Genomic DNA, 19792 nt, shown 5'->3' with positions numbered 1-19792 from the left:
AAACCCCAGTAGCTATATAAAATAGTGCGCACCATGTAACTGTAGTACCCGGACAATATAATTCCATGTTAACAAAGGACAATTTCCAGAAATGAAAAATATATTCCCAATTATTTGGCTTCCCAGGCAAACCTATACTGCTATGTAACAAAATTCTCTTTATCCAGAGGTGATTAGGACCAAGGCTATTATGATTTTTAAAAAAAGGGAAAAAGAGGGGTGCTTGGGTGGCTCAGTAGGTTAAGCCTTGGACTCTTGATCTGATCTCAGATGGTGAGATCAAGCCCCACATTCGGCTCTACCCTCCATGGGGAGTCTGCTTTTCTCCTTTTCCCTCTACCCCCATTCAAGCACACTGTCTCTCAAATAAATAAATCTTAAAAAAAGAAAAAAGATTCCACACAGAGGATGTCTAAAACAATGTAAGTGCAATCAAAATTACAAAAATAAAAACAAAAACCTTGAAGGGGCTTGAATTTCTATGCAGCATATATTCTGAATGCCAATTAGGAAAAAAAATCACCCGCCTCAGAGGTGTAGCTGCAAGATGAAATAAGATTAAAAAAAAAAAAAACAAAAAAAAACTTAAGCACCGTATGAGGTAGAAAAGGGAAGAAAAAGAAAATCTACTTTCCCTATGATCTTCACTTTGAGAAATCTGACCAGGTTTTTTAGCTGTCAAAGAAAAAAAAAATACACACAGAATGTGGAACCACATTTATCTGTTATGTAACCGATTTCATAAAGAACGCTTTCTGGCCATTGAGTCACAGGATCTAAATTATGGGCCAATTGTTGACACACATGGAAATATTCCAGATTGGTTCTAACAGGACTTTACATATAGCGATGTACAAACTGTAAAGAGTAATTTATTACTTCCTTCTGAGAGCCAAGGGGACATAATGAAAAGAGCAAGAGCTTTCAAGCATATGGACTCTGCTTCAATAGTCTTTTCTACCATTTACTCTACATGTGATCTTGATCAAATCATTTAATTTCTCCAAACCTCAATCTCCTCTGTAAAAGGGCAAAAGCACTCTATTTCACAGAACTTCTGTAAGGACTAAGTGAGAGCCATGGGGCACGCACAGTAAGTGGGAGTTTCTTCAGCAGCTTTAAACTGCTTCATCCAAACTCACAAATGATGAGCTTCAGCAAGTGCCTCCAAGATACTCTGGCAGTTTGTCAGCAGCGGGGAGCCCGAGTCCAGTTTTTGAACACAGGAAAGATACCCTAAAGGCTGTCAAACTCCAGCCCACTTACCAACAGGGAATATGAAAAAAATCAGATTATATTGAGCTGGTGATTAAAATGGGATCTGGCTTACATTCTATGATGCCATTAAAAAAAAAAAACTAGTAACAAAAGACACTCATGTTTGAAACATATTTTAAATGTTATGAAGTTGTTATGGCCTTGGTAGGCAGTAAAACATTTCAGACTACTATACCTTCTTCTAGGCTAATCAAGCCTAAGATTGTCTTTACCAGGGTAGCCTGCAGGTAAGACCAGAATTCTTTTATGATACATTTTTTTGAACCATTTATAGAACATTGGCATCTAGTAAAAAGTGAAAGTAGTGGCATCTGGGTGGCTCAGTGGGTTGGGCCTCTGCCTTTGGCTCGGGTTGTGATCTCGGGGTCCTGGGATCGAGCCCCAAGTAGGGCTCTCTGCGGGGAGCCTGCTTCCCCTCCCCTCTCTGCCTGCCTCTCTGTCTACTTGTGATCTCTGTCAAATAAATAAAATCTTAGCTAAAATGATTTGTATCATGTGCCAAGATGAGAAAAGGACGATTAGTTTCACCCTAAGAAACAGTAAATCATTATTTAGTATTCCCACAGGAAGTGTTCCTAATGGGGCATTGTAATAATAATAAAACAATGGCCATCATTTATTACGCATGTGCCCCAAACCTTGCTAAGACTTGACTTGTTCCAGCTTCTTTCGTCCTCACAACTATCCTATGAGGTAGTTTTATTACCTTCCCTATTTTACACAACAAAACTTGAGGCTTGGGTCAGATGAGGTCATTTAAATTGCACTGCTAATAAATAGTTGGGCCAGAATCAGACCCCAGGCAGTTTGATGCTGAGAGCCCACTCTCTAAAATACTTCGCAATACTGCCTCCTTTCTGGGTAAGGTGTTAAGATGACGATTATGAAAATATCCTAATTGGTGCTATGAATGAACACCGAAGTAAAAGCAATTAGTGCTGCTTCTTGAGTTGGACCAGACTGATTAAGTCAAAAGCTCTGAATCCTAATCTGCCTTTTACATACAATTAACACCTAATTGATTTGACACTGCTAGGGAATAAAATAATGAAACATTCCATATATAATATTTCAAGAGAGATGAAGCTTCTCTTTCAGTGCCAAATTTTTGAAAGTATTTTAATTATTTTTGAATTTCCATTTCAAAAGCTGTTTGTAAATAAGCACATGGTGAGCTAAGTCTTGCCATTTCAGTAATCTTTCCCTTGAAAATACCTTCTTAAAGGATATAAAATTTTCTCTTTCTTACTGACTTAGAGTAATTATGCTCAAATACCACACTACATTTTAATATAGTACTGCCCTCCAGGGACACTTATTTGCAGGGACTTTATTTGCCTTCACACTATAGGACCCTAGGCTATTATGGTTGGAATGTCTGTTGTACAGTTTTCAATCTCTTTCCTCAATTTAAGTGGTCATTTTAATTGGTCACTTCTTACAGTTGGCCATGTACCTGTCTTTAAAAGCTTCTCTCCCCATCCCCTTCTAATTTTTTAAAAAGATTTTATTTATTTATGTGACAGAGAGAGAAAGTGAGCAAGTCCAAGCACAGGGAGCGGCAGGCAGTGGGAGAGGGAGAGGCAGTCTCCCCCTTGGGAGCAGGGAGCCCACGCAGAGCTTAACCCCAGGAGTCCCGGGATGATGAGCTGAGCCAAAGGCAGATACTTAACTGACTAAGCCACCCAGGCACCCCAGCCCCTTCTAATTTTTGCTTCTAATCCTCATTGAGAGGGGAAACCAGGTTTTCAAAAATGGAATTGTAAATCTACTAAAGGAAGAATCCAGAAATTCTGAGTGGGGGTCTCCCCATGAGAATTTTTGTACACGATTTTACTGTGGACTTTGTGGCACTTTTTTTGACTGGTCAGACTGTTTAAGTGATTACTTATTTTCAGCTGTACTAGAGAATCCATTTCCAAAGAAGTGTCCAGGTAAGGGAGGGGTCCCTAATCTTAAGTATCTCTGGACAATAGCTCAACTCAGCCTCTGTTTCTCAGTCTCTAACTTTGAGGTAGAGATAACACTATACTATTTCAAGGCGATTATGGGCCTAAACTATTCATGTTCAAGTTTGGGGACAGGAGAAATGGGTGTCTAGAGGTCAAGAAAATTAAGTTCTACTTTAGGTATTTCCAACAAACAGCTGCATGACCTTTAAGCAGGAGTTTTTTAAGAGTTCCTGTAATTTTAGGAAATTTTAAGACCGTTCATTAGCTTGGGAGAGAAGATGCTGATTTATACCATGATTAATGATCTAAATTTTATACCCTCGGATTTCCCTTAAACTTGAGATATACTGTAGGAAACACTGACATAATCCAACACACACATCCAGAAACGGCCAGTATTACTTCATACATCTAGTTAACTAGAAAAATATTCCTTCAAAATTTTGTAGATACTAAATATTGTAAAATAGATTCCTTGTTTTTACAGGATAAGGTCAGTACCTTTTTCCCCAGGAAAAGTCTAAATGCCTACATAAAATAACTTTTACTGCGCCCCACACAAGTGAAATCTTAAAGAAATTCTAAAGTGGGGCGCCTGGCTGACTTGGTCGGTAGAGCAAAGGACTTTCAGTTTTTGAGTCCTGAATCCAAGCCCCACACTGGGTATGGAGCCTGCTTAAAAAAAACAAACCAAACCAAACTCTAAATAGGTAGATATATTTATGTATTGGTGGTATACCCCTACTTAAATAAAACTTAACAAACCAAAATGAGAGCTTTAAAAGTTCATTTTTTCATTTGAAAAGTTTTATCATAGGGTAATTTTATTTATTTTTATTTTTTTCAAAGATTTTTTTATTCATTTGACACAGAGATAGAGCACAAGCACGCGGAGTGGCAGGCAGGGCGAGAGGGAGAAGCAGGCCCCGCTGAGTAGAGAATCTGATGCAGGCCTCAATCCCGGGACCTGGGATCATGACCTGAGCCAAAGGCAGATGCTTAACTGACTGAGTCACTCAGGTGCCCCAACAGGGTATTTTTTAATGAAATATTTTCAACATATTTAAATATCTGATTGACAAAGTTTAATTTAAATAATAAATGTGCTCCTTTGAAGTTGAACAAAAACATAAAAGCTAAACTTCCTTGACTACCTAATAGCATAAGTAAAACTTCAAACATACTAATAATACTAGTTACAAACAAAGAAAATCTTTGAGTTTGCAAGTTTCTGAAATTGAAGACAGTATCTACCAATGACACTATTAAATTTAAACATGAAAAACAAGCAATTTCTAAAACAGCTTTATAATAAAGGCTGTTGTAAAAAAAAAAAATTACTGGTATTCTACTAAAAAAACCCCCACAGGGCTTACAGATCAAGCATTAAAATTATTTTTACTGTGGCTTCCACTTGGGTTTTGAATACAAATAAAATTATCAAACTAGAACTTCAGTAATTTTCAATGCAGAGAGAGTATCTCAAGTCATTAAACCCTTTTTAAAAAGATTTTATTTGAGAGAAAGTGAGAGTGAGCGAGATCACAGAGGGAGAGGAGGAGGGAGAAGCAAACTCACTGCTGAGCAGGGAGTCCAGCACCGGGCTTCATCCTAGGACCCCTGGAACATGACCTGAGCCAAAGGCAGATACTTAATGTACTGAGCCACCCAGACGCCCCTCATTATTTTCTGTTTTGTATAAGAAAGTTATTTTCATGTACTCGCTATGTGGAGCTTACACTAACAAAGTTCATGTTTATATATAAAATAACATGTGACAGATGGCTTCTCTAAGTCCCTATCCATTTAGCATTTTAATTATAGTTTTCCTTTTGCAGCTAGGGTATTTGTGTTTAGAACAATTCATTTTAACGTCTGCACAATATTCATTATTTTTTAAATTTACATGGCTTCAAAACATTGCCTTGGTGATTGTGCAAGACAGTACAGGAGTTATTTTTCTTTTATAAACTCTGACCTGATCCAGCAATAGCCTATACATACCTTCAGCACAATTTCATTAGAATAGTAAGGTCACACTTCCGGTGCCCAGTCACTAGACTTGGATCTGAGGACAATAACTGCAACTTACCTAAAAATTGCTTACCAAGTGTCCATGGGAAGCACAATGTCCAATCCTTTATAAGCTCTGATGTGGGAGGCCACGGTAAGGCTTGAGACGAGAACCAAACCAGGCCCTGACTTGTGCCTCCTTTAAAGGCTCAAGAGCCGAACAAAAGGCTTAGGTCGATAAAGTCGAGTAGCACTGAGAAAGGGTCTGTCTGTGCTATGTGTTGTGCGCTCACCTACGTGACTTCCCACACATTTGCTAGTCAGATAGAAACGATTTGGCCGGGGTCAGAAATTCTTGGCTGGTCCTTGCTGTCCTTGCACGGGCTATAGACTACACCACTGTAAGACTGTGCTGTGCTTACATAAACTATGTCTTGAGTGGCCTTGAAGTCAGTACATCTGGCGCTAGAGGGTCTGCTATTGGTGCTTGGGAAATAGAGAATGGGAAAGCTTGAAGGATTTTCTGTGCATGTTGCAAACTCTTTAGTAATCAGCTAAAAATAGATACTTTCTTATGATTGTTTCTGTTAGCTATATAATGCCTTGCGGCTTTGAATAAAATTGGCACTATTGGACATCCTCCTTGGTGCTCCTCCTGCCCCCATCTCTTTGTCTCTTAATTTCTTTTCAGCATCCTCTTACCCTCTCGACCCTGGTCGATTTGTCGCGCCGGCCACGACACTCTGACACAATAATACTGCATTCAATACAATTTCAGTGAAAGCTTAACAAATATGCAAGCAAACAACACTTTATTAATCCTCTTAGATACCTTGACTTTGTAACTTGCTAAACCTGACTCTCTAGTAAATGCAAGAACATACTCATTTACTTTGGAAAAACAAAATCAGTCTTACAGAAAATGCAGGGCGCCTGGGTGGCTCAGTGGGTTAAGCCGCTGCCTTCAGCTCAGGTCATGATCTCAGGGTCCTGGGATCGAGTCCCGCATCGGGCTCTCTGCTCAGCAGGGAGCCTGCTTCCCTCTCTCTCTCTCTGCCTGCCTCTCTGTCTACTTGTGATCTCTCTCTGTCAAATAAATAAATAAAATCTTTAAAAAAAAAAAAAAAAAAGAAAATGCAGAGCAGCAGGCTATTTTTAAGAGATGTGGATGCAATATAACGGTGGGTTTTCTGTCACAGGGGACAGAAGTGCATATACCTATCTATTGATGTTGCCTAGCGTTAAAGAAATTTATAGTAATTCTTTTCAAAATCCTAAAAAGTAAACAGAACAAAACCAAACCCTGAAATCCTAAAAGGATTTTTTTTTAAAGGGAAGAATAATTTTTTTGAAGATTTTACTTATTTGAGAGCGAGCGGGCAAGCGAGCAGGGTTCGGAGCAGAGGAAGAGGGAGCTGACTCCCCACTGAGCAAGGAGTCCAACATGGGGCTTGATCTCCCAACCCTGAGATCATGACCTGAGCCTAAATCAGACGCTTAGCCAATCGAGCCACTCAGGTACCATGGGGAAAATAATTTTTTTAAAGTGTCTGAAGGAAGTTTAAGAACCATTTATACTAATGATCTCATTTCATATGTGAGGAAAACGAGGCTAGATAAGGAGACATTAACCCATTCATTTAACATTTACCTACTGTTTACCATGTACCAGCACAGTGCCAAGCACTGGGCGTGAAACAAGGAACAAAGCCAACATGATCCCGACCACTGTAGAGCTTAAGCTAAGATCAAAGGCCTAGTTAGGACTAGGACACAAGTCTCTGCTGATTCTAACAACCCATGCAGCCTGTGAACTTACCCTAATAATTCTAAAAACCATGGTTTCACATGGGTATGTAGCCAACCAAGTAAAACTGGCCACTTATTATAGCCTTGATAATCCAAAGTGCCACCACAAATTGCCTGGGGAAGACATGGGGGGCCCAGAGACCGAGAAGGCTTGATAATCCAAAGTGCCACCACAAATTGCCCGGGGAAGACATGGGGGGCCCAGAGACCGAGAAGGCAACATAACATCAATTTGGAAGTTGAAGGGCTAGAAGTTTAGCTACACAGTAAAATAACATGAGCTAGAATCAAGAGATAGGACTTTTAGTCCTGAATCTGCTAGTAACAATGTGACTGACCATAAAAATATATTCTGGGGGAGTTTTTCCAACTTTCAATTATGGCCATTTCAAACGTATACAAAATTGGAGAATATTATGAACCCACATGTACAATATATTGACCATGTTCAATAATGATACCAATACTCTTCCTCCACACTCCTGCCAGATTATTCTGAAGCAAATTCCAGAAACTGTTTTATTTTTACCCATAAAAATGTTATGTATCTAAAAGAGACTTCTATTTAAACATAACACCACAGGGGCACCTGGGTGGCTCAGTTGGTTTGGTGACTGCCTTCGACTCAGATCATGATTGGTCCTGGGATGGAGTCCCACATCTGGCTCCTGGCTCAACAGGGAGCCTGCTTCTCCCTCTCCCTCTACCTGCTACTCTGCCTGCTTGCACTCATTCTGTCTCTCTCTCTCTCTGTCAAATAAATAAATAATTCTTAAAAAAACATATTAAAAAATAAAACATAACCACAATACTATTATCAAATTTAACAATATTACACACAGTCACGAATTCATATTGCCCAGATTGTCTCAATTAGTTTTTACAGCTGGTTTCTTTCAATTAATATCCAAATAAGGTCCATGTGTTATAATCAGTTGATATGTCTCTCTCAATGAGTAGGGTCCCCTTCAATCTCTTATTTCTTGCAGATCATGTATTGGAAGAAATAGGTTATTCATCCTGAAGAGGATTTTCAGGGAAGTTAAACTACTCTTTATGATACCATAATGAGGAGTACATGTCATACATTTGTCCAAACCTGTAGAATGTCTAACACCAAGGGTGAACCCTCAAGTAAACTATGGACTTCGGGTGACTATGATGTGTCAATGCAGACTCATCAATTGTAACAAGTGTACCACTCCGGTAAGGGATGCTGATAATGTGGGAGGTTATGCGTGTGTGAGTGGGAGGAGGTAAATGGGGAATCTCTGTACCTTCCTCTCAATTTTGCTGTGAACCTGTAACTGCTCTTTAAAAAAAAGGTCTTCAACCAACCAACCAAACAACAAAAAAAGAAACTAGGTTGTTCATCCTGTAGAAATTCTCATGGTCTGAATTTTGTTGACTGCATTTCCACAATGTCATATCATAAAAAATATTTTAAAGGAAAACATGCAGGGGGCGCCTGGGTGGCTCAGTGGGTTAAAGCCTCTGCCTTCGGCTCAGGTCATGACCTCAGGGTCCTGGGATTAAGCCCTGCATCGGGCTCTCTGCTCAAGTGGGGAGCCTGCTTCCTCCTCTTGCTCTCTGCCTGCCTATCTGCCTACTTGTGATCTCTGTCAAATAAATAAATAAAAATCTTAAAAAAAAAATAAAGGAAAACATGCAGAAGAAACTGGAAGGAGGAAATGGGTACTTGTCCAAAGAAAACTGCAAACACCTCTAAGAACAATATCACAAAGACTGGTGCTCAAAATGTGCTAGGATTTAAAAAAAAAAAAAACAGACACAAATTTTAATTTATATTCAGAACAAGAACAAGAACAAGAAAAGGTGCAGGTCTGCTTATATGTACAGACAAATAGTATAATGTAAAAGGCTGCCTTGATTCTTTTTCTTTTTCCAATCATGATTACTGATAGTCAAACCAGAAAAGGAAAAACAAAACTGCAGAATGAGGAAATTTAATCCCAAAGCATTCAAGGAGATAAAATTATCTAGATAATCTAAATGATTTCAGTATTCCTGTCCCAGACAAATTATACCCTAGCATACCCCCAAGGATTTACACAGCTTAATTCCTTATCTAAAACCTTTAAAGAATCAGAGTCTGGAAGAAGAAAATGAGAAAAACACTAGATAGTCAACACTGGAAAGCAGGTAGATGCTAAAAACTATAAACAGAGTCAATTCTAAGCAAAATTCTTGAGTATACTATTAAATGGATTAAGGGCCCTAGGTGTGGGTAGAAGATAATTAAGAGTCAGTAAGCATTCACAGAAAGCCAATCATATGAGATTAACCTAATTTCCTTCTCTGATAGGGTTACTGGCCTACAATATAAAGGAATACCTATACATACAAAAAAATCTGGATTTAAGCACTAAATCCCTTTTCTTTTTTTTTTTTTTTTAAGATTTTATTTATTTATTTGACAGACAGAGATCCCAAGTAAGCAGAGAGGCAGGCAGAGAGGAGGAAGCAGGCTCCCCGCCGAGCAGAGAGCCCGATGTGGGGCTCGATCCCAGGACCCTGGGATCATGACCTGAGCCGAAGGCGGAGGCCTCAACCCACTGAGCTACCTAAATCCCTTTTCTTAAAAAAAGATTTTAAGGGCATCTGGGTGGCTCAGTCCTTAAGCATCTGCCTCTGGCTCAGGTCATGATCCCAAAGTCCTGGGATCAAGCCCTGCATCAGGTTCCCTGCTTGGTGGGCAGCCTGCTTCTCCCTCTCCCACTCCCCCTGCTTGTGTTCCCTATCTCACTGTATCTCTCTGTCAAATAAATAAAATCTTGAAATAAATAAATAAATAAATAAATAAATATTTTATTTTATTTTATTTTTTTTTTAAGATTTTATTTATTTATTTGACAGACAGAGATCACAAGTAGGCAGAGAGGCAGGCAGAGAGAGAGGAAGGGAAGCAGGCTCCCTGTTGAGCAGAGAGCCCGATGCGGGACTCGATCCCAGAACCCTGAGATCATGACCTGAGCCGAAGGCAGCGGCTTAACCCACTGAGCCACCCAGGCGCCCAATATTTTATTTTTAAGTAATCTCTATATCCAATGTGGGGCTCAAACCCATAACCCTGAGATCAAAAGTCACATGCTTGACCGACTGAGCCAGCCATGATATCCTTATAGACAGCAAAGAGATGTAGGCTAGAATACACTTAGGTAGGTTTGTAACTGGTTAAACATTACTCAAGGTATGCTGATTAATGGATCAATGAAAAATCATAAGAACTATTAAATAATTTCTCCTGTGCTCTATCTTCCTTCCCTTTTTTTTTTTTTTTAAGTAATCTTGACACCCAATGTGGCTTGAATTTACAACCCTGAGATCAAGAGTCTCATGCTCTACCAACTGAGCCAGCCAGGCACCCCATCCTATTTATTCTTATTAATGTCTTGAATGTGGACACTGAGGGCCTATCTACCAAATTTACAGATGACACAAAGTGAGGGATAAGGAATATACTAACTGACAAGGCCCAAAAATATTTTATAACACATTAGAACAATAAACCAAATCTTAAAAGACTGCAGTATAGTAGGGATAATGGTAAAATGCATGACTGGGGAGATGTGATTTAACAGCAAACCAGGTAAAAACATTTAGGTATCAGGTCATGGTCTCAGGGTCATGAGATCGAGCCCTGCATCAGGCTCTGCACTCAGCCGGGAGTCTGCTTGAGATTCTCTCTCCCTCTCCCTCCGCCCACCCACTACTCTTTCTCCCTCTGTAAAAAAATATAAATAAATAAAGAATATTGTGTATAATTAGGATACCACATTTTAAGAGAAGCACTGATGAAACAGAACATATCTGAAAAAGAGAAACGATTTAGTGAATGTTCTAGAAACCAAGCAGAATTATACATAAAACTAAGGATGCTAACCTGGAGAAGATAAGGAAGGAAATGAATGACTCTACTTTTTGGATTTGGAATTTATTTTGGAAAGTACAGGCAGTGAAACTTTGCATATAGTCTAATTTTCTCACTGAAACATATTCTAAACTCTTACTTTATATTTGATATGTACAAAAAAGTACATGTAGCATATGCATGTAATTCTGAAGCATAACAAATACAATGAACAATGATTCCCCATGTCACCTGAGAACGAGAATAGCGTCAAGACCAGTATGGCTACTGTGTTGCTCTATTCTATCTGCTGCCTTTCCCTCTGAGGAAACCACTAGCCCAGATTTGATTTATTGTTCCCTTACTTTATCATTTAAAAATGTAAGGTATCGGGGTGCCTGGATGGCTCAGTGGGTTAAGCCTCTGCCTTCGGCTCGGGTCATGATCTCAGGGTCCTGGGAGTGAGCCCTGCATTGGGCTCTCTGCTCAGCGGGGAGCCTGCTTCCCCCTCCCTCTCTGCCTGCCTCTCTGCCTGCTTGTGATCTGTCTGTCAAGGAAATAAACAAAATCTTAAAAAAAAAATAAGGTATCCCTAAACAATACATTTTTGTTTCTGAGCTTTGTTTTCACTGATGCACTTCCAAAGAAAAAAGTGTTGGACTCAAAATTAAACACTGCACTCAAAAATTTTAGTATTCCTGTTAGAGTGAAGGCTACCTTTATCATTGCACACTCTAGTTGTATTTAAATCTCACAACTGTGCCCATAACCACCAGTCATCTTCTGCTTCTCCCCCACCAAGGGCTGTCAGATTTAGCAACTACAAATATAGGCTGTCCTGTTAAATTCCAATTTCAGATAAATAACAAATACATTTTTGGTATATTTACCTAAAACTGGAATTTCACTGGCAGTCTTGTATTTTATTTGGTGACTCTACTCCACACCCAAGTTAATTAAGTGGACAATTAATCCTATGATCTGTTAGTGTGTGGTAAAGGGAAAAAGTGGGAGGAATTGAATGGCCAATATCATTGCATAAATATTCATTGAAGTATACAATAGTGTTCACTGACCAGAAAAAAAGAAAAAAAAAAACCTTGCACATGTGTGAATTCAAAGCTTTCCCACAATGCATTCAGTGCATATGCCCAAAAGCAAATACTATGTATATATGCAGTTAAGTACATTTTTCAAAAGCGCTCAGCAAAGAGTACGAAGGAGTATTAATAGCTTAATTACTTTGGCTTAGATTATCCCCTTCCCCAAAAAGCAAAAAATAAATAAAAAAACAAGATGGCTACTGTAAGAAATTGACAAAACCTCTAGATACGCAAATTGACTTATAACCATTATTTAAAGATATTTATATCATTTTGAAGCTGTCCTCAGTCAACATGTTCAAAGTGAGGTTAACCTATATAGTTCAAATAAACAACAGCCAACTTTCTAGATCAATATCAATTAAAATTATGTTGTCATTAAAAAGGGATTCAAGTGGCACCTAGATGGCTAAGTAGGTGCAGCATATGACTCTTGATCTTGGGGTTTTGAGTTCAAGCCCCACGATTGGGTATAAAGATTACTTAAAGAACTAAAACCCTTTAAATAAATAAGGGGCACCTGAATGGCTCAGTTAGTTAAGTGTCCGACTCTTGATTTTGGCCCAGGTCGTGATCTCAGGTTTGTGAAATTAAGCCCTACTTGGGCTCTGTGCTGGGCATGGAGCCTGCTTAAAATTCTCTCAGGGTGCCTGGGTGGCTCAGGCCTTTAGGCATCTGCCTTCTACTCAGGTCATGATCCACTCAGCAGGGAATCTGCTTCTCCCTCTGAAGCTTCCTCCTGTTCATGCCCTCTCTCTCCCAAATAAATAAAATCTTTAAAAAAATGGGGGGGGGATTCAATTATTATATATACAATATCTTTTTAGGACACTCTTCATTTTTTTTTAAAGATTTTACCTATTGATTTGACAGACAGAGATCACAAGTAGGCAGAGAGGCAGGCAGAGAGAGGGGGGGAAGCAGGCTCCCCGTGGAGCAGAGAGCCCGATGTGGGGCTTGATCCCGGGACCCTGGGATCATGACCTGGGCTGAATTTGAAGGCAGAAGCTTTAACCCACTGAGCCACCCAGGCACCCCAGGACACTCTTCATTTTATAAAAAGGATACTAGAAATATTTCAGATACATTATTTGTCAACCAAAAAATGGATGAGTCTTCTGCAATATGAAGGATTTGCTTCCCAAGTCTGTCATTACATAATCTCAAAATCCTTCCACAACCACAAGCACTAATAGTTCCTAGATTTGAATGGCAATCAATACAAGTGTGTATTAAGAACCTTTATAGATTAAATTCCCCAAATAGAAGCTAGTTGCATGCACTGTTTTGCCTGGCTTACTGCAAAACCCACGTTTTGAAATCAGGTATTGACCTGTGTGATTATAGATAGGAGACTTGTTTTTTCAGAGCTTCAGCTAGTGGTTTCTCTCTAGGCAATCACTGGATCACCTTTTCCAATTTTTTTTTGAAAGACTTCATTTATTTGACAGACAGAGACCACAAGTAGGCAGAGAGGGAGGCAGAGAGGGGAAGGGAAGCAGGCTCCCTGCCGAGCAGAGAGCCCGACGACGACGCAGGACTCAATCCCAGGACCCTGGGATTATGACCTGAGCCGAAGGCAGAGGCTTTAACCCACTAAGCCACCCAGGCGCCCCACCTTTTCCAATTTTAAACTTAAATCTTCATCACTCATGTGCTATCGCTTTATGGTAATCAGGCCTTAAAATCATGGTGCAAGTGCTTAAGTCTGCTTTAGAAAAGAATACTGCATTTCTGTGGTTTCAAAAAAACCAGATCCCATAAACCACCCTACCTCTAGTTTCTCATCCTTTAGTTACAGATCCTGCCTTTGGGCTTGGTGTTCCTCTACCTCTTACCTGAGGGTTATCTGAAAAGCAAACAAACACAATCTGTAAGCCTTCTGACAACAGGAAGGAAGAAGAGTGCAAACTAAACCTACATTTGCCACCCGCTTCATAGTCAACTAAACGACTAGGAACTCAAAGACCCACTCCCTACAGCACACAAATAAAATATTAAAAGCAGTCTCATACTTCACATTCACATTTCCAGACTTTATACTATACTGGATGAAAAGAATATAGCAAAACAATTTTGCACCACAAAGAAAAATGGATGAACAAAGTCTTTTTCTGTCAGTAAGAGGATGCACCTTTTTCTAGGCTCTGAGGGAAAAAAAAAAAAAAAAGGTAGCTGGCTCTGAAGAAGTCTCTTGTCAGGTTGCAAAATTCCTGGCAGAGTCCTAAAGGGGTAAAAAGCAGCAACGCCATGGAAGAAGGAATATAAAATGAATCAAGTGGAACAAAGCCGGGGGAACATTTTTCTTACAAGAAGGTGACTACCAATGGCTTAACAGAGAATTACCCTACAGCTTGATCTTGTTTTCATCCTCCTCTTCTTTCTGCCTTTGCCATCAGGAAAATATAAAAGTAAAATGAGCTTAAACAGTTTTTTAGGGAACTGAATCAAGCACAACAAAGAACAGCTTGCCTGTACAAAGCGGGTGCTGGGATTCTAAGGTCCTTGAGGTGAATAGGATATGAGCATAGATAAGGCCTTACCAAATCATTAAAGCAAGCAGGTAATTAAAGAGTTTTGCTTTCTAAAACCCAGTAAGCTGAAACAGGAAGATATGATGGTAAACTAAGACCAACACCCAAGTGGCTAAGTCTAAATTAGGAATCAGAAGGGTTCTGGTGATCAGAAAACCTTGACATGAAGATTTTCTCCCCACTTAGGTCAGGCAGGAAAAGAACATCAAACAGAAAGCCAAAGACAAAAACAAAAACCCAGGGTTGAACAAAAACTGAAAACAGTTCAAATTTACATAAGATACAGTTTTATCTTTTAAATCTTGCTCTATAAATAAAATCTTAAAAAGGGGGGGCGGGTGACTGGGTGGCTCAGCTGTTAAGCATCTGCCTTGGGCTCAGGTCGGGATCAAGCCCCGCATAGGGCTCCCTGCTCAGCGGGAAGCCTGCTTTTCCCTCTCCCCTTCCCCCTGGTTGTGTTCCCTTTCCCTCTGTGTCAAATAAATAAAATCTTAAAAAATAAATAAATAGGGGTGCCTGGGTGGCTCAGTGGGCTAAGCCTCTGCCTTTGGCTCAGGTTATGATACCAGGGTCCTGGGATCGAGCCCCATATTGTGTTCTCTGCTTAGGAGGGAGCCTGCTTCCTCCACTCTCTCTCTCTCTGCCTGCCTCTCCACCTACTTGTGATCTCTGTCAAATAAATAAATAAAATCTTAAAAATAAATAAATAAATGAATGAATAAAATTTGTTATGCAGTATTATTGGAATTGAGGTATATACACTGATTTTATTAATCACATTTTTAAAAATATTTTTTAAATATTTATTTGAGAGATGGAGCACGCATGCAAGCGCACTTGGGGAGGAGCAGAGAAAGAGGGACAAGCAGATTCCACGTTGAGTGTGGAGCTCGATGAGGGTCCCAATCCCACAACCCTGAGATCATGACCCAAGCCAAAATCAAGAGGCAGACATCCAACCTACTGAGCCACCCAGGTGCCCAGATTCTTATGGTAAGTTTTACTAATCAAATATGAAGCAATAAAATCATCCACAGAAAGTGGTAAGTCAAAGAACACCTTCAATTAATAACAGTACTCGAACTAAAGAAATGAGATCTAAGAGAAAATTATTTGCTGGCCTTTCAAAATCGAGTCATTTGTAAAAATAAAAAAAATAATTTGTGACAGTACCACACCCATTCTCACAGCTCTATTTTAAGTTGGCTGCTACCAAAAGTGAAAATCCCAACCGGAAAAGTCCAGGAATAGCAGAAAAAAAAATGCTAGGCAATCACAAATGAGTCTTACTTTCCTAGTACAATCTATAATGGCATGTTTTAACTAAGCAGTTGAAAATAGGACTTATATTTCCCTAGATACATGGAGACACTGATTTATTAACAAGATTAACAAAAGCCAAGAATATAGTTACAATTATCAAATAGGGAATTAACTGAATCTTCGAGATGTGAATTACTATTTCTATTATTCTTTGAAAGACCATTTTAAGTTTTAAATACTATGAAAGTGAAGTAGAATATATCTAAAATACCTAATATAACTATTTTATCCATCATATTAATGGGAATAGATAGTGAAAAAAATTTTGGCACAATGGCTCTGTTTTTTCAAAGTGTATTTTTGTGACAACATTTATAAATAGTCTGTAATAAAAGAAAACTTCATAAATATAAATCTAGTCACATGTGAAGTAATTACAAACTTAAAGTAGATCCTTATTGATATGTATTTTTTCTAAAATGACAACCTGATTTTTCAAAACTAATTTACATACTCCATGTAGTTTTATGCCATATTCCGGAAAGAACATCTTGATAATCTATTTACTGACAAAAATAACAGAAAAATATATCCATTCCCTGGACCTACTCAAGAATTCTAAACTAAGGGGCGCCTGGGTGGCTCACTGGGTTAAGCCTCTGCCTTCGGCTCAGGTCATGATCCCAGTGTCCTGGGATCGAGCCCCGCATCGGGCTCTCTGCTCAGCAGGGAGCCTGCTTCCCCCTCTCTCTCTGCCTGTTGCTCTGCCTACTTGTCATCTCTGTCTGTCAAATAAATAAATAAAATCTTTAAAAAAAATTAAATTAAAAAAAAAAGAATTTTAAACTAAAAACATTCTACTTTGCACACTTACAGACTTCCAATAAATACCCCCATTAAAACAGTAATTCAAGGAGAGGGCATCTATCTCACAATGTCCCAATTTGTCAGAGTGGGTTAGATAAAATCACATCTCTTAATGATTTCAAGTAATTTTTAGTAAAACCATAACAGAAACAGGTAACTAAATTTTTGACTGCCTAGAGAAGTCATTACTAATGCAGTCATGCTAAATCACTTTGTAACCTACTTTTTAAAAAAGTAAACAAGAGGTTGGTCTACAGGTTATATCAAAAGCTTTAGCAAGTTAATGTGCTAATATGATTTTGCAAGTTATCTAAACATCCAGTGGTGTACTAATCTTAAAAAGTAAATGCCAGGGGTGCCTGTCTGGCTCCGTCAGTGGAGCAGGGGACTCTTGATCCTCAGTCTTGAGTTCAAGTCCCATGTTGGGCAGAGCTTACTTTAAAAAAAAAAGTAAATCCCTGTAACATCTAAGGTCACCCTATATAAAAATTAGAGCTTTAAAGAATCTGTCATGAGGCACCTGACTGGCTCAGTCCGTTAGGAGTCTGCCTTCGGCTCAGGTCATGATCCCAGGGTCCTGGGAATGAACCCTGCGTCGGACTTCCTGCTCAGTGGAGAGCCTGATTCTCCTTCTCCCTCTGCCCCTGCTGCTCTGCCTACTTGTGCTCTTTCTCTATCTCTGTGTCAAATACATAAATAAAATCTTTTAAAAAAATCTGTCACAATTCCCCCTTTAAAAAGTTTTACATAAATCAATTCTATGATCAGTGAACAGGTTTATTCAGACTTTGAGATTCTTCACTTTTCTCTGAGTTTACTGCTTATCGCCAAAGATGGGCAGAGGGACAAAAATCAAACGAAACCATTTATTTTGTTTTTTATTTTTTTTTTATTTACTGCTATCTGTGATAAAAGGTTGATGGGAAAGGAGGCTGAAAACTAATAAGTGAACTGAGGCGTTGGTGTAACTGATAGTTTTTAATTGTTCATGTTCTCCACACATATCCTGAATAATAGAAAAATGATCAGATTTCAGTACATTTAATAGTAAGCATTTTATTTTATAAATTTGATTACTATGCTTTATGTATTTGAATTTCTACTTTTGCATTCTTTAATGAAATATGTATTAAAGACTTGATAATTCTCTCGAAAAATATCGAATCACCTAGAATGCTTACCTACATAAAACATTCTGAGTGGGGGTGCCTGGGTGGTTCAGTTGGTTAAGCGACTACCTGGAGTCCTGGGATGGGATCGAGTCCCGCATCCGGCTTCCTGCTCTGCAGAGAGTTGGTTTCTCCCTCTGCCCCTCTCAGGCTCTCTCTTTCTCAAATAAATAAATAAAATCTTTAAAATCACATTCTGAGTGGCAAGTTTATTATTTATTATAAAAAATGGTTATTCAGGGGCACCTGGGTGGCTCAGTGGTTTAAGCCTCTGCCTTCGGCTCAGGTCATGATCCCAGGGTCCTGGGATCGAGCCCCGCATCGGGCTCTCTGTTCAGCAGGGAGCCTGCTTCCCTTCCTCTCTCTCTGCCTGCCTCTCTGCCTGCTTGTGATCGCTCTCTGTCAAATAAATAAATAAAAATCTTAAAAAAAAAATGGTTATTCAATCTTATTTAGATCTTAAATAGTAATTACTGATAATGTTATTTTTCTAATTACTTAGCTACGAGGAATGCATTTTCCCCATTAATTTGACAGCCAACAGAGGTTTGATTAGGTGGAAAAAATTAATAACTACCACATGCATTCATTGTGACTGCTAGAAAACACCTCGGAAGGGGAAAAAAGGAAGCATTGTGTTTCCAATTAGTGGCTTGTAGCCAAAAATATGAATCAGTTATACTAAAAAACAAAAAACAAAAGACCTAACCCCCGTCCCCCCCCCACCCCGAACTGTGGTCTAAGTAAACAGCTGACAACAAGCTATAAAACAAATACAGGGGAAAAAAAAATCTAGGATTAAGACTTCTTTGATGCAGCACAGAAGCCCAATCAGCAGGGGCTCACATCTCGAGGGGTTTTTCTTTAGAAACAAAGAACACACCCTAAGAAATGTAGTTTGCAGTATCTGGAATTCCAGCTCTTGCAGTAGCAAGGTCATTTTCTGACCCAGCTACTGTACCATAATTAATTCCGTCAAAGTTTGAAAAGAACATTAAAAATACTCCTTTTTAGGGGCGCCTGGGTGGCTCCGTTGGTTAAACATCTGCCTTTGGCTCAGGTCTAGGCTCTGCTCAGCGGGAGCCTGCTTCTCTCTCTCCCTCTGCCTGCCACTCCCCCTGCTTGTGTGTGCGTGTGCGCTCTTTCTCTCACTCTCTCTAATAAAATCTTTTTTAAGAACACTGCTTTTTATTGTTTTAAACAATAAATTATACATACCCAAATGGCAGAAGAGTTAGTCTCATCATTCTAATAATTCACATTTAAAACATGACATCACAAATGCTTATAGTTTAGAAAAGCAAAATAAGGAGAGACCTAATCTTTTTTTTTTTTTTTTTTTTTTAGATTTTATGTATTTATTCATGAGAGACAGACAGAGAAAGAGAGGAAGGCAGAGGCAGAAGAAGCAGGCTCCCTGCGATGCTGGGAGCTTGATGCCAAGACTCAATCCCAGGTCCCTGGGATCATGGCCGGAGCTGAAGACGGATGCTTAACCAATTGAGCCACCCAGGCGCCATGAGACCTAATGTTTTAGATCTTCATTCAAAACCATCACCTAATTATCACAAAGTAGTGAAGTTTCACTTCTGCTGGCTGGCCTTAATCTACCCCCGAGCTGAGTTTTATTTGCAAAATTAGCATAATAATTGTCCTACCTATCTCACAAAAATTGTCCTTTTGTCTCACGGAGCTGCAAGAAATCAGAAGCGGTATGAGACTAAAGAAGTACCTTGTAAACTAATGACCAACATCGGTTGATGGTATACCATCATTCTTTACATGTAACAACACATAGGGCTATATTCTTATTACGGGTTCTTATTATGAACCCATTCATCACTAGAAGAAAAAGTTGATAATAAGAAATTGATAGGACTACAGGATAACTGGCAACGCCTCCCAAGGCTTCACTGTTAACATTTAATATTTG

The 19792-nt window shown here is 39.1% G+C and overlaps 1 protein-coding gene across 4 annotated transcripts in view; it reads right to left on the bottom strand.

The window, feature by feature from the left end:
- The window catches only part of WDR44 (WD repeat domain 44), an 88210-nt gene that overhangs the window by 58071 nt on the left and 10347 nt on the right, over positions 1-19792 (bottom strand). The window lies entirely within an intron of this gene.

This window comes from Lontra canadensis, unplaced genomic scaffold (assembly GCF_010015895.1).
Source record: "Lontra canadensis isolate GAN:19392208 unplaced genomic scaffold, GSC_riverotter_1.0 scaffold155, whole genome shotgun sequence".
In the NCBI taxonomy this organism is placed as follows: domain Eukaryota; kingdom Metazoa; phylum Chordata; class Mammalia; order Carnivora; family Mustelidae; genus Lontra; species Lontra canadensis.
This window is presented reverse-complemented; position numbering and strand designations above follow the sequence as displayed.